This window comes from Felis catus, chromosome A1, assembly GCF_018350175.1.
Source record: "Felis catus isolate Fca126 chromosome A1, F.catus_Fca126_mat1.0, whole genome shotgun sequence".
In the NCBI taxonomy this organism is placed as follows: domain Eukaryota; kingdom Metazoa; phylum Chordata; class Mammalia; order Carnivora; family Felidae; genus Felis; species Felis catus.
Genome location: NC_058368.1, coordinates 81,056,157 through 81,071,491, shown reverse-complemented (window position 1 = coordinate 81,071,491; position 15,335 = coordinate 81,056,157). Strand labels below are relative to the sequence as shown.

Here is a 15,335-nt window from a genome sequence, read left to right as displayed (position 1 = left end):
GGTTGGCGGAGGCCCAGCGCGAGCCCCTGGGGCTGCAGAAATTCGGGGAGCCTGCATGACCTTGCAGGTCCTTTCTCTACCAACCTACCAAATGCTCGTGGAAAAGAGCAGAAAGAGCCCAAGACACAGGCCTTGTGGTGAAGACCTGGGGGGAGAAACAGCAACCAGTGTGGAGCAAGGTCATGAGACCCCCCCCCCAGGACCTCCCTCATCTCCGCCGTAGGACAAACCGTGGCCCCCCATCTCCGCCATAGGACAAACTGTGCCCCCCATCTCTGCCATAGGACAAACCGTGGCCCCCCCATCTCCACCGTAGGACAAACTGTGGTCCACTGGCGGGGGCACTGGTGACCACGGAGCAGGGGACTGAGGGGGGAGAGACGGGAAAACAGAACAGAACAGAACAGAACAAAACAAAACCCCCGGCCTACTCCTGGGTTTTAAATTTAAGCTCTGAGTCCACAACTGTTACAGAGGGGAGGCAGGGAACTGAGAGAGCCACACCCCCAAGACCCAGGGGAAGGGTGCAAGCCTAGGAATGAGCCTCCATCAGAAGGACAGAAACCACACCCCCCACCCACCACCAGCGTCAGGCTAAGGGGCTAAGGAGCTCCGCTAACAAAAGGCAGAAAAATCCCAAGAGAGTCCTGCTGGGAGAGGGACGGGGAGGGGAAGGCGCCTGAAAGACACCCTCCCGGGGGTACCGTGTTGAGGGAAGACTGAAAACACAGACTCACCCTGCTCCCCCCACGCCCCACCTCCCCGCAAGGGATCTCTGCAGGTGTTAAAGCCTGCTCCCATGGAGGGAGCTACTGCAGTGATAAACCCCACACACCCCCAACTCCCACCCAGGGGCTGCAAACCTCACACTGCAGATTCAGGAGAAAGACAGACACACCCACCCCCAGGCATGGATACTATTTCTCTCACTCTGCTCATCTACACAACATGCACAGCTCCCAAGAAAACATGACAAGGCATTAAAAACAAACAAACAAAAAAGCCAGGAACACCAACACATTCCCAATGGAGGACAATCCTTGGAACCAGACTGAGCTACGAGACAGTTGTTGAACTATCTGCCAGGGGGTTTAAAATAACTATAATTAGTATGTTAAAGACTTTAACAGAAAAAGTGGGTCACATAAAAGATCAGATGGGAATTCCAGCAGAGAGATGGAAGTTTAAGGAAAAAAAACACACGGAAATGCTAGAAATTTTAAAACCCCACTGTCATGGGATGAAGAAGTGTCTTGAAGCCTCATCAGCAGATTTGATGCAGGCGTAAGAGAGTCAGTAAACTGGAAGGCAGGTCAACAGAAATTACCAAAGTTGAAATGCAAAGAGAACAAGTGTAGAGAAGAAAGAAAAACCCAGAGCAGCATATCCAAGCGCTGCGGGTCCGTGGCAAATGTTCAGAACACGCACAATTGCAACAGCAAAGGAGAAGAAGAGAGAACAAGCAGAAGAAATGTTTGAAGGAACATTGCTCACGAATGCTCCAAAATTAATGGCAGGCACCAAACCACAGATCCAGTCAGCTCCAAGAAGACCGAGTAGGATCAGAACAAACAATCCACCTAGGGTGTCACGTGAAACTGTTGAAAACAACAACAAAGAATGGCAAAGGTGGGAGGCAGAGGACCGGGGCCCGTCACAAAGACAAGGACCCAGAAGCCAAGGGAACCAGGAGACAATGAAGTCACACCTCTAAACTGCTGAAAGAAGAAAAACCGTGGACTCTGAATTCCAGAGAAAATAGAATTCAAAAATGAAGGAGAAATAAAGACTTTCTTAGGAAAAAACAGAAGCTGGGAATTTGATTCGTCAGTAGACGTATTCGACAGGGAAAAAAAAGCTAAGGGACATTCTCCGGTTAGAAGGATTGGATGACCCTAACACTTGAATCTGCACAAGGGAGTGAAAAGACACTGGAAACAATACTGTAATGGTGCGTTTCAATTCATTTTTCACTTTCTCAGAAAGGTAGCCGTCTAAAGCAGGGCTGGAGAATGACACCCTGTTGGTCAAACCTTACCCACCACCTGCTTGTGTGAGTGAAGTTTCACCAGAAAACAGTGAAAAGTGTGCATTCCCACATCAGCTATGCCCGATTTCAGCTGACTAGCTGCACAGACAACACAGAGCCTGTAACACCCACCATAGTTATTACCTGGTCTAACGAAAAATTTAGTTAATCCCCGGTTTAAAGAAAAAAAACAGTGGCAATGCCTCGGATGTTTATAGGATACGTAAAGAAAGAGGATATGCCGAACGTCGCACAGGAATAGGCGGCGGGCTGGCAATCCACTGTTGTAAGGGTCTTATACGCCACTCAAATGGGCACAAACGTACTCAAGAGTGGGACGAACCCTGAAATGCATATTTTAAGCTCCAGGGAAATTACTCAACAAACTCATAAAAAATGCTCACTTAACGTAAGAGGATACAGAAAAAGAGGAAAACAGAAACACAGATGGAAAAAAGTAGAAAAGTTAGTAAATAGAACCCAGTGACATGTAATGAGGCCAACACAACACAACTAGCTCGGGTTCATTCCAGAAACACAAGGCCAGTTCAACATCTGACGACTCATCTATGTAATTCCCCGTATAAATAGAACAAAAAAATAAAAACCATGTGATTAACTCAACAGGTGCAGAAAAAGCTTTTAACAAAACTCAACATCCATTCATGATCTAAATCCTCAGCAAAGAAGCAACAGAAGTGAGCCCCTTAATCTGATAAAGGGCATGAGTCTTCGATGACCCCACAGCTAACGCCGTGCTGACGATGAGGCCGTGAATTCTTCCTCCGAGTTTGGGAACACGGGAAGTATGTCCATGATTACCTCTCCTACTTAACATCACACTGGAAGTTCTGCACAACAGGACAAGAGAAAGAAAGAAAGGACCTACAGACTGGAAAGGATGAGATAAAATTGTCCTTAATTGCGGACGACACAATTATCTATGCAGGAAAAAGACCCCAAACCTTCAAAAAGGCTCCCAGAACTAATACGCGAGTTAAAGAATTTCACGAGATACCATACAAAGCCCAAAAGCCAACCTGTACTCCTATGTGCCAGTGGAAGAGTCCGGTGCCTGGCCGAACCCCTGTGTATAATCTCTCAGCAAGCCACAGGCAGTTGCAAAGGCTCCATCCAGCACACTGCACAGGGGAGGTGGTCTCCCCGCATCGGACTTGAGGCGCAGTCCACGCATCATGGGCTCTAAGGGGAGTTGCTTCAAGGACTCAGACCCCCTGGCCAGCTGTGCTCCTATGTGTATCTACCTTCCAACCAGGCGCCCCAATTTGGGGGTCTCTTCCTCAGGTGCCCCTCCTTACTGAGGGGTCAGGAGGAATCTTGAAGACACTGTTCTGACTCAGTGGTCACTGCTTTCCTCTCCCAGCCCTCCCCTGCTCGCCCCCAAGCCCCCAGGTCCATAAAACCATGGACCCCTCTCTTCGGGGCCCCTTCAGCAGTGAGATCACCCCACGTCTGCCCTGGTCCATCTGACCCCAGCCGGTGCCATTCCATGGGTGCAAACAGACTGAGGGAGCCACCGTGCTCTCCGGTTTGGCCTCCTGCTCACACTACTGAACCAGAGGGTGGAAGGCTTAACACTGTCCTTACCACGTGGCTTGTTTTCTTAATCAGCTGCTCTGACATCTGGCAGCTCAGCTCTCTCAGCTCAGCTGAGCTCTTGAGCCACAAATAATTAGAATTTGAACTTTTAAAACACCAATACTCCTTAACACCAAACCGAAGTACCTAGGTGTAAATGTAACAGACTATGTGCAGGTCTCTCTACTATGAACATGCCAATGAAAGAAACCAAGGGAGGGATGTATAAATGGAAAGATGGACTGTTCGTGGAACACGGCCCATTGTTGCTAGGATGTCAGCTCTCTCCAACTGGATCTATAATCTGCATCGAAATCTCAACGAGGTTTTCTATAGGTATTAACCAGTTGATTCCAAAATGTATGTTCAAAGACAAAGGAACTAGAATAGCCAAGAGAATTCCAACGAGAAATTGCCCAAATTCATGGTATAGCAAATGTGATAGCATCTAATGTATGGGCATAAACCAGCAGACCAGGATGGAGTTCACAACAGATCCACAAAAACGTAGCCAACTGATTTGGGGCAAGGTGGCAACACTGACTTGATGGAGGAAAAGACAGAGTAAAAAATGTTGCTGGAAATACAGGACATCCCTATGTAAGTGAGTAAATCAACCTTGACCCACACTTCACACCTTATCCAAAACTACCTCAAAGCAGATCATATGCCTAAATGTAAAAGGTTAACTCTATCATACTTCTTGAAGAAAGCCTACTTGACCTTGGGTTTGGTGATGTGTTTTTAGATATGACACCAAAAGCACGATCCATTAAAAAATACAAAGTTGGTAAGTTGTACTTTATCAAAGCAAACACTTATCTTTTGTGAAAAACACGGTCAAGACAGTGAAAATACAAGCTACGGGCCAGATAGAAATGTTCGTAAATCCGTATCTGATAAAGGTCTTCTACCCAAAATATATAAAGAATATTTAAAAGTCAACAATAAAAAAAACAAACACCCCAATAAAAACCAGACAAAAGATCTGATCAGCTACTTCACCGAAGAAGATGTATCAATGGCAGATAAGCTTATGAAAAGATACTCAACAGCATTAGTCACTAAGGAAATGAAAATTCAAACTCAATGAGATACCAATCACTATTCGCCAATTAGAATGATTAAAATAAAAACAAATGAATAAAAATGTTAAAACTCACAATACCGAATGCTGGCAAGGGTGCAGAGAAACAAATTCTCATTCATGGCTGATAGGAACATGTCTAGTCACTTTCCGAGACAGTTTCGTGATTTCCTGGGGAGTTAAACATATATGTACCACGTGATCCAGAAGTCCTACTCCTGGGGATTTGCCCCACTGAATTTAAAACTTTTATGTTCACTCACACACATAACGGGAAAAACACTTAGCATGTCTGTCTCCACGCTGGTTCTATTTCCCTTGCTGCTGTGACCTGTAGCTTAGAAACTTCTGCCTTGCCCTGCACGTAGGCATGTCAACATCCAGGGGGGTTGGCTTATTGCTAAGATTTGCAAAAACTGCTTTTTGCCCAAAACGTGCCTCACCGGAGGAGATACGGAAGTACGTACAGAAAGGACCATGCTGTGTTTAAGATTTAGAGGAATAGCATGACCAGATTCTGTACCTAAAGATCAACTGACTGGGGACAAGAAGTTACTGGACCTTCCTCAGATGTCTACAGACATCAGTACTTTTGACTCCAACCTTCTCCTGCTTCCCCCTTTTGCCAACATAAAAGAGGCTGGAATTTCTTCCCCAGGAGAGATGGTTCTTTAGGACAACCATCCGCCATCTCCTCGGTTTGCTGGCTTTCCGAATCCAGTCGTTTTCCTTACCTCAACATCCTGCCTCGCCACGTCCTGGCCTGTCGTGGGGAGAGTGGAAGGAGCTCGGACTCGGTCACACACACGTGCATGCACACGCACACATATACACACGCGTGTGCACACACGTGCATGCACGCACACAGTGCACACACATGCATGCACACGTGTACATATGCGTGCATGCACATGTATGTGCACGGACACACAAACACATGCACGCATGTACATATGCATGCTCGCACATGTACACACATGCACATGCGTGCACACACATGCACACACGCACCTGCGCATACACACGCACACATGTACATCCACATGCAAACGTGCGCACACACACATGCACACACGCCCACACATAGTATACGAATGTTCACAGTAGCCACAGAAAGGAACAAACGTATTGATTCATGCTGCCAATGGATAAATCTTTAATTCATTTGCTAAGTTGAAGAAGCCAGTCTCGAAAGGCTACAGCGCTGTAGATTCTCTCATCGGACGTTCTGGAAGAGGCAAACAGCAGGAAGCCACGTGGAGCAGTGACTGCCAGAGGCTGCGGAGTGGGGGGAGGCGGGGGCAGGGGTCCCCCCACCACTCCCGCACTGCTCCTCCCCACCGCCTGGACCGAGGTCGTCCGGCTCCACTGTCCCCAGCACTACTGTTCAGATGTTTGTGAATATTTCAGTCTCTGTCAGGGTAAAACAGGTCCTAGAGGCAGCCCCTCTGCTCTGGGTGCTGGACACAGCTGGTGCTGTGCTGGAGCGGGGTGCTGGTCTGCTCTATTACCTTCCCAAGTCATTAGCTGTGCACCACCCTGGCCCCGTCAAGGGGGGAACCAGCGCTCCTCCAGGATATGCGCCACTGAATTTGTAGCCGTTATCTGCCATTTTAAGACTTGAGGGTAAATACCGTCTAAAATTATAATTCTCTACTATGCATATGAATTATATATAATAAGTATATTATATGAATTATATACTATTTTATATCATGCTACTATTAAATGCTGTGTATAAATGTTAGGTATAAGATGTAATATAGCGTGAGCATCTCACTGTCAGGGCGCCCAGGACACTGGCGAACGGCTCCCTGAACAAGGGGGCTGAGGAGCTTTTCTCGAGCAGCATCAGCTCTGCTTGGTCAGGAACTTCCCTCTAAGCTCAGAACCAGGCAGAAAATAAGCACAATCTTACACATGAGGGAAAATGCTTCTTGTGTGAGTTTCTTCACCCCCATCTGTGAAGTTTCCATAACTAGAAGGTGGGGGGTCAGAGTGCCACTTGGGACAGAGACGATGAGGCCACTGTGGGGAGATCACTCGTGGCAGGTCCTCAGTAGCCAACACCTCGCTGGCGGGAGTCCGCGTGTGCAGCCGACCCCAACGGGCGACCCTGTGGGCGCTAAGCCATGCTGGTTTCAGCAGGATGTCCACTTCTGAAATGCACAGCCCCACCGTGCCTGGGGGCTTTACACCTTCTGTCCCAGAGGAAGGATCACGAGGGGGGTCTCATCTCGGGAAGCTGCTGGCACGGTGACAGCACAGCAGACAACAAGTTCATGCAGCACAGACGGGACGGCCCCGCGTTCTTCCCTCCCCGTGTGAGAACCCTTGCTGCTGAAATGACAGTGCTTGGATGGGGACAGAAGTAGGCAAGTGGAAGAGAGTAGCGTCCACTCTCGTGACCACACGTGCCTTGGCCAGATTCTCAGCTCACCGCAAAAGCTTCTGGTAACACCGATCCCTACCTTCCTACCTATTATCACTGCTACCATGTTCCCGATATCCGGCCCTCAACTTGCCACGCAGCTGCACGTTACAGCCCGGACGGTAAAGCGGTAGCAGCAAACGGTATCTGGATACGAACACGAGAAGCAGCAGGAACGAAGCCCGTGACATCCAAGCCGCCGCCTGGATGTGCACGACACAGAAAAGCGTGAGCCCCACAGCGGCCCTGCTGTCCCTCCAGCGTGGCCTGGAGGCGGGACGATTCCCGTGGCCTGAACCTAAATCCTCACTGGGACGCCTAATGACCCTCTCCTACTTAGGAGAAGGTTCCGGTTTGCTGTCACAAGCCACGTGTTCTTGTACTTGTATCAGCCTCTTGGATCTCGTATCTGGTGCATAAAGCCAGCCGTTAAGACACACTTCAGACGGGCTGCTCATCGAGAGCACAGCCGGGGAGCAGAGATAACAAGCTCTTGCAAACCCAGACAACGTGCTTGGCGTCCTGCGGGATGCGGTGCATCGGGACGGAGTAAGGGTGCGTCGGAGTTGCCGTTCCCTCTCACACTGCCGTCGACGGGGCTGCACCGGGTGCCATTTTCTCCCTTTTCCCTCCCAAATCCACTGCCACGAGAAGGCCCCCTGTGGGGGAGGAAGAAGCAGGTCCGCAGTCCCAGTCCTCGCGATTCAGCCTCCAAGGACGCTTCCCATTCAGAGTCTGCCTGGGGAGAAGGCACACCATCCAGGGGAGACCTCCACCCCAACGCAGTCCCAGCAGCCCCATGCACGTGGGCAGTGGCGCCCAGCACAATTCCGGGGGGATCTGCTGGTGAAAAGGCCGCTCTTTAACTGTTTATCAGGACCGCGCCGGGAGTCCATATACGCTCTTAGGTAACCCTTACGCCAGCCAAACTGCACCCTCAGAACGTCAGGCTCCTGTGACCAGTGTCCTCCTGACACCAAGATCACTGTCAGCATCTGTGCACCTAAGCTTTCCCCGTAGTTCACGAGCCTTGTTCTTTAGCAAGATGGCACCATTTCAAGAGATCGAACACGGTACAAGGTTTCATTTTTGCATGGCCTCGATTTTATGCTTATAAACACAGCCCATTTTCTTCCTGATTATTGCAACGGTCCGGGTATTATGATACAAGCTTATCCACTACTACGAAGACTGTTTATTGGATTAATGGGAATTTTTAACCACCGGGGTTTGGTAAGCTGCATTAGTGAAGGAAATGACTGTTCCTCCGAACCAGTTCTTACTTCTCATCCAGGACTCAACTAGCACTTCGAGGTGGAGGTTCCACACCCCCCCGCCAGGTGGAGCTCAGCTGCTGGCACCCCAGTCCTCTCCTTGCCCCGTGAAACACGGGCCATACAGTGATGGCTTTCCCTCTCATGTGGTAACCTCCACAGGACAGCAGCATATCTGTCTGTATCAGAGCAGATCCCAAGGACCACTCAGGGCCTGGACCACAGTGAGCCCATCAGAGCAGATTTAGGTCAAGAGAGTCCACACTCCGTTTGCCATGTGGTTCTGCACAAGGCAGCCTTGGGAACAGAGGGGGCTGGACGTGCCGAGGAAGGGAGGCCGGGGTCCCACCGGCACAGAGGCGCGTGCATGAGTTGGTGGAGGGATAGAAAGTGCTAGCACCCACCAGTCTGACGCCTCCCAGCCAGTGGACTTCCGATTCGCTGGTTTGCATGGCAGCTGGGTAGGAGACAGGGTGCGGCCAGGGCCACCAAGAGAGGCCCCCCTGCAGCCCCGAAACAGGAATGAGCCACAGAGGGCCCGAGGCCTCCACTGGGGCCGTGCTCCTCCCCCTTCCCCTACATGGCCAGCCCCCTGCCTCCAGTCTGTTCAGCCTGCACTGGGGCCCCTGCCTTAAGCATGACCAGAAGGCTCTGTGCTTTTCGTAATGCTGCAGGTTCCACCTGAAAGACTTCGTACCGAGGCTGGTGTATGATAGATGCTCGACAAACGCTTGTAAAATGCAAGAACCTATGAGGGGTAAGAGGACAAGAGACTGACGGCTGTGAGATGTAAGCATTCATCAGTGAACACAAGCCCCTTTGAGAAAACTCCACGTCCCGTGTGCTCAGCTCTGCAGCTTTCCGCAGCCGACTCCCTGCCCAGATGCCTGACCTGCGGTTCCCTATGGATGAGACCAGTTCACCACCTGACTGTGGGGACAGTCAGGCATCCTGAGCAAAACGGGAGAGTATTAAGCAATAGTTTTCATTCAACAGTAAGTCACTAAAATGAACTTCCACTTCCGTCCTAATACACAGGCAAGAACTCTGTACCTTTAGTTCCGTACAGATGCGGGCAAACCAAATCCGAAAGGGACACAGGGTCTTTCCAACGTGCTTCTCAAATATTTCCAGAAAAAGCAACGTGGGGAATATGCAGCGTGCCTTTGTCTCGGTGTCGCCCTGTTCACCCTGAGAGGTCCAGGGGCACACGCCTTTGTGGGGGGCCAGTACTGCTGTGGCTTTCATGGAGAGGCCAACCGATCACGCTCTCTGAGCCCAATCCAGTTTAATGCATGTGTACCTATTCTCACAGACACTACCAACCGATTGAGCACTATGTTTTGGGATTTCTTTCAAACGCGTCGGGCTGACAGGAACGTTTTCAAGAAACACACCACAACTGTGCCTGCCTGGTCCCCAGTACCTCATTTCTCTGCTCTTTATTCAACTGTAAACGTGTCAGCAGGAAACCTGACCACAGACAACAAGCAGCCGTGATAATGTGAATGAATAACATAGATGTTGGGTTATTGTTATCCTTGAGGAAATCTTACGCTACCCCATTCAAAAGGGAAAAAAATACGTGAAAGTATGAAAGTGATATTAAGCAGATGTTAGGCTGGAATTGTCAATCTTGTCTGAGCAGGTGCTAATGTGTTATAATTATCCCTTCTGGCGCTGGGTGTTTAGGATTTTGGTTCCCACCTAGTCAATCACAGCTGTAATTGTTAAGCTACTTACATCGCTAATATGCTGGGTAATAACCAGATAGGATTTAATATTTGACATTTACCGTCAATTACCTTCTTCTGACATGCATCTCCTCTACACCAGTATCTGTAGATTGGGCTTTCTCGTCACTTCTGGATAAAATAAATAGAATTGCAGGGTTTTTTTAAAAAAAAAAAAAAGGAAATAAAAGTGAACCAACGTCTCTGCGTGTCTCTTGATTGTGCCACATCCGGTCCCCTGACAAGGAACAGTCCTCATCTCCCTGGAGGCATTATCTGGATGCTGATTTTGCACGTGCTAGAGGAATTATTTTCCAAGATTTTGCTCTTCCTCCCCCTCACTGTACGGGAGGGTTAACCTCTGCTTTCGCCCACAAATGGAGAGGTCAGGGTGCAGAGGGTTTGAAACGGCCTCCCCAAGCAACAGGGCCAGTTACATGGAAATTCACAAAGAGCCCCAACCAAGGATCCCTCCCAGGATCTCACTTTTCTGCATCTGCAATAACAAAATAAAACAGAGGAGAAATGGTGGAGGGAAAGACGCGGGGCCCTGGTGTCACTGGCTTGGGTAGAATGCATACCCAGCCGCTTTCTGGCAAACTCAGGAACTTTCCTACCCTGCTTGAGCTCTGGCTTCTTTTTCGGTGAAATAGGGTTACTGTGGGATTAAGTGAGGTGACTCTTGCCAAGCATGAGCACCGTGGCCAGCAGAGAGGAGGGCACTATTGTTAGTGGTGGTGGCCAGCGGTGTGGACTTACGGTGGTTGCTGCCTGGGCTGGAAGCCACCTCTGAACTTGACACCCTCAAGAGCTTGATGACAAAAGATCCTGGGGGATCGGGCTCTCCCATCAGCTGGGGCAGTTCCAGGGTGGGTCATCGCCCTCAAGTACGGATCCCACCAAGCCAGGCAAGTGAGGACCCTACAGAAGTGTTGGGTGAGTGGGGCAGACCCCGGCGTGTGGGCGTCACCCACATGGGTTCTGTCACCAAAGTATGGAGGCTATGGGAGAGCCCTGTCATGTGAGACGGTTCTGAATTTCAACCGCATTTAGACTCACAATCCTCTGATCAGTACCACTGAGAATACCAAGAAAGAGTCCTCGGGAATGAGGCTGGCAGTCTATCCCCCTTGGCTTTATGGCTATAACACCGCATCTCACAGCTCCAGGGAGTGCCAGCCACATGGGGGACAGTGGGAGGCACCCAGAATATATTAGAGAATATATTCTCTATATATTTCTCTAATATATAGAGAAATAGAGAAGTTTCTTTGGTGGGTGTTCTTATCTACAACCTGGATGGAGATCCCAGGGAGTTTCTCTAAAACATGTCACCCAGTAGATTGTGCACATTATGTTTTCCTAAATACACAGAGACACACACACACATGCACATACATATGTGCGCACACACACCACACACGCACAACACACACACACAATAACATCTAGCCAGTTAAATATTTGGTCTGTAACCCATGGGTTGCGTGGGCCACCATACACGGGTTACAGACCAAAATTCCACACCAGTTCTGCTCACTGTCACCATATTTCCCATCTGTCACCTCAAGGTTCAGCAACTCTATGGAAGTCGGTGGGGAGGGGGACTCCATCACTCTGGGCGATGCAACCCCTTTATATCAGATGATGGTTCAGTCTGGGGGTTAGCGACACCCACAGTCCTTCTAGTCACCCCACCAACTTCTCTTAATTGTTTGTTGCCCTGAGGGACTGCACATCTCTACAGATTGAAATACTGCTTGGAGATAAGCCAACATTTGAATGCATTTTTTTCTAAGGATGTATTTATTGATTACTCCAAGGATTGTGTAACTTTCCAACATTTTCACCCTATGTGTTTTTTTGCCAGAATGGGGGTGCAGTGGGCAATGCAGATTACCTTCTTAAAAATAATTTAACAGAAAATAAATATCCATCACTATTCAGTCACGTACCCTCCCTTACTTAGAAAAGTGTCATTTAAATTGTTAGCCTCTTTCTCAGACACGCTGGCGATAAACCCACTAGTGAAATGTATCACATCAGTGACAACATGTTACTATCTCAGAAACAATATTTTTACAAGTTATTAAATGTCCCTCATTCCCTGCAGAGGAAAGGGGCTTGTTTCAAGGGAATCCTGCAAAGTTTAAATTGGAAAGGACATGCGTGGATCTGACAGCCAAGTAGCATTAAGACTTCAAAGCCAAGTAAACGAGGCTGGACCTAGTCATTTTGCAATAAAATGCGAAGTCGAGTAATAGTGCCCTTTTAAGCCACTTGGGACTTTTAAGACTTCAAATAAAATGCTATTAGCACAGACAGATAAACAATCTAAGCCACTATTTGCCTGGGGTGATACCCTCGTGATTTACAATGGGCAAAGAAAATAGAACAGCCTAGGAGTTCGGCAGGAGTGACACAGACACTGGTAATCTCTTCTCAACGATGACAGGCCTTTGGATTTCATAACCGCTGAACAGCTCACTCCTACATCAACTATTTCATGGATGGCGGCTACTCCAGAACTAGCTCCTGTTCTCAACCGAACGGCATAAATAAATTAAAAGAGAAAACACCGGGGGCGCCTGGGGGGCTCAGTCGGTTGAGCATCCGACTTCGGCTCAGGTCATAATCTCACAGTTTGTGAGTTCGAGCCCCGCGTTGGGCTCTGTGCCGACAGCTCAGAGTCTGGAGCCTGCTGTGGATTTGAGGTCTCCCTCTCTCTCTGCCCCTCCCCGGCTTGCGCTCTGTCTCTCTCTGTCTCAGAAATAAACAAACATTAAAAAAAAATTTTTTTTTTTAAAAGAGAAAACACCGAGTGTGAGAAAGTCATTAATCTTTTTGAGTGAGCAAGAAAAAGTAGCATTTGTCTTTGTTCAGGCTTTAGTTATCGAGTGATATCACCAACGGTGGTATTAGGTTAGGGCCACAAAATTCTGCTCTCTTTTTGAGCGCACTGTGTGACCTTGCTGGACAGAAGGGAGGATGTCAACTCCCCGGGAATTTCCTCTCAACTCAAGAGGTGCCCTGCCCCACCGCACATTGCTAATCGCAGAAACAAAAATGCTCAGAGTCAAGAAAGCGGCAGCGGTCCGATGTCGGTGGGGCCAATCCACAGAACCCACTGCCTCTATTTCTCTCCCGAGGATTTCTGCTCCAGGAAATCCCAGTGTTCAGGACGGGGGTGGCAGCCAGGATCTCCAGAGCCTGGGAGCTCGGCCTTCTAAACATTTCCCTACTCGTCCTGGCTCATACCTTCCCTGAGGCCATTGCACAAGACCCCCTGGAAAAAGCGCCAATCCAAATTAGCCTCTGTGGCCGAGAGAGGCTGGGGTATGAGTCTAAACAAAAACCTGGATGGCAGCTTCTGTTTTAATAACAGCGGTGTATCTCGTCAGTAACTGATGCTTGCTGCCTTCTTCCAGCTGGCACGGGCGTGCCAGCCACCCCGGCACATTGCCCTGAGCTCGCCGTTCGTCAGCCTCCTGTTTCTGCCCGGGACACCATTGTGCGGCGGCAGCCAGAACAAAATACGCCAAATAATCCTGGCAGAGTTACCGACAGCTGATGAATTTAACTTCTCCGCACAGAATAAGCTGGAGTAAAGCAGTGAGGGCTGCTTAGAAGATTCCGCGGTTCCATCCTGTGAATGCTTCCTAGCTTTTGCGTGCGACGTAGAGGGACGTCAGAACAGACAATCCCTGTCACCGTTGTCAAAACGCAGGGGCCATGCTATTTCCAAATCTACTGAATGCATTTCTCAAGTCTAAGAAGTAGAATCTGGGTTCACTGTTACCAACCCAGTTGTCAACAGTCAAGTCAAAATAAAATGCAACAACAGAAGCTATTTAGGACCAAGCCAGTAAGGCTATTGTCCCTTTAAATTGAAAAAAGAAAGAAAGAAAGGAGGAAAAATATTCTACTAGTTCTACAGGAAAAAAATGTCATATTTGTATAGACCCCAAATCCCCTCTGTTTAAACAGGGTGATTAATATCAGCTCCTGTAGGAAATTAAATTCGGGGAAGAACCGTAATATGCAGATATGCAGATTTCTGGGCAGAATGGCCATCTCTGGGTAGGGAGCTGGCTGATTAATCTGCGTCCTCAGAATACAAAATGAAACACTGAGCTCTCTTGGGCGAGCACGAGAAATGACTTTTCCCTCCCGCACGAGGGAGAAAAAAGGGCCCGACACAAACATCAGAGGAGGGTCCTGTGCCACACGCCGGGCGCAGCCCTGAGTTAAAACTCCAGGTCACGTTCGCAACAGCTCACTGCTTCCTGTCAGGCCCGCTCGGCCCCCCGCTCGGAAAGTTCTCCCGCCCCCGTTTCCGAACACGTGGAGGAGACCCGGCCCAGGGTCCCCGCCGCTCCCACCCCAGCTCGCCCCCACCCTCCTCCAGAGCACGGCTCACGGGGCCTCTCCTCCACACGGCCTCAGCTGGAACTCAAGGGAACAGTGACCGCACCCGTGCCCCCCGCCTCCACGCGCGGGGGTCTTCTTTCTCAAAGGCTGACTGCAGTAGACCGAGTTGTTAATTCCAAGTATAATACCAGAAACTTAATTTGCAAATGTAAATTTCTCCCCTCATAATCCAACCCTCTCATCATTTCAAAATGTCAGTGTGGTCACAGCATCCGGGATGGAATGAGCATAAGATTTTTGATCACTGAATAATAATACTATCTATTTATTTCTTTTTTGAAAAAAAAAATATTTACAGCAAGATGCAAAATGTCATTTTCAGTGGGATTTTTTTTGTCCTTACTGGAAACTCAAGCCTGTTATTCTGAACCATTCAGGGTCTCTCCAATAATTGTATAGAAGTAGGCATTATGCTATATTATTAAAGCTGTAATTTCCTGCTGAATCTGTCTGGATGTTTCTTTTTATCACTTGGCAATTTCTATCTAGTTATAGCATAATTAAGTTTCCTGACCCCTGCTCACTCTCTTAACAGGACGCTTAGAAATATACTAGAGCTGAAGATCTTCAGGCTGATGTCCTCTCTCCCCACACAGTAATGGAATAAAATTATTAATCCAGTAATTGTACAGAACACATTACTTTGCATTGAATGTTCCTGGTTCTCATTTTCTGTCGGTGACAATCAGCCTGAGGGTACAAATCATTTCTGCAGGAGCACGGCCCTTGAAGAAAGCCTCTCATTCGCGCT

At 48.7% G+C, this 15,335-nt stretch overlaps 1 long non-coding RNA gene across 1 annotated transcript in view; it reads right to left on the bottom strand.

Moving 5' to 3' along the window:
- LOC123384983 overlaps nucleotides 1-15,335 on the bottom strand; it is a 396,740-nt gene that overhangs the window by 103,396 nt on the left and 278,009 nt on the right. The gene's annotated exons all lie outside the window — the stretch shown is intronic.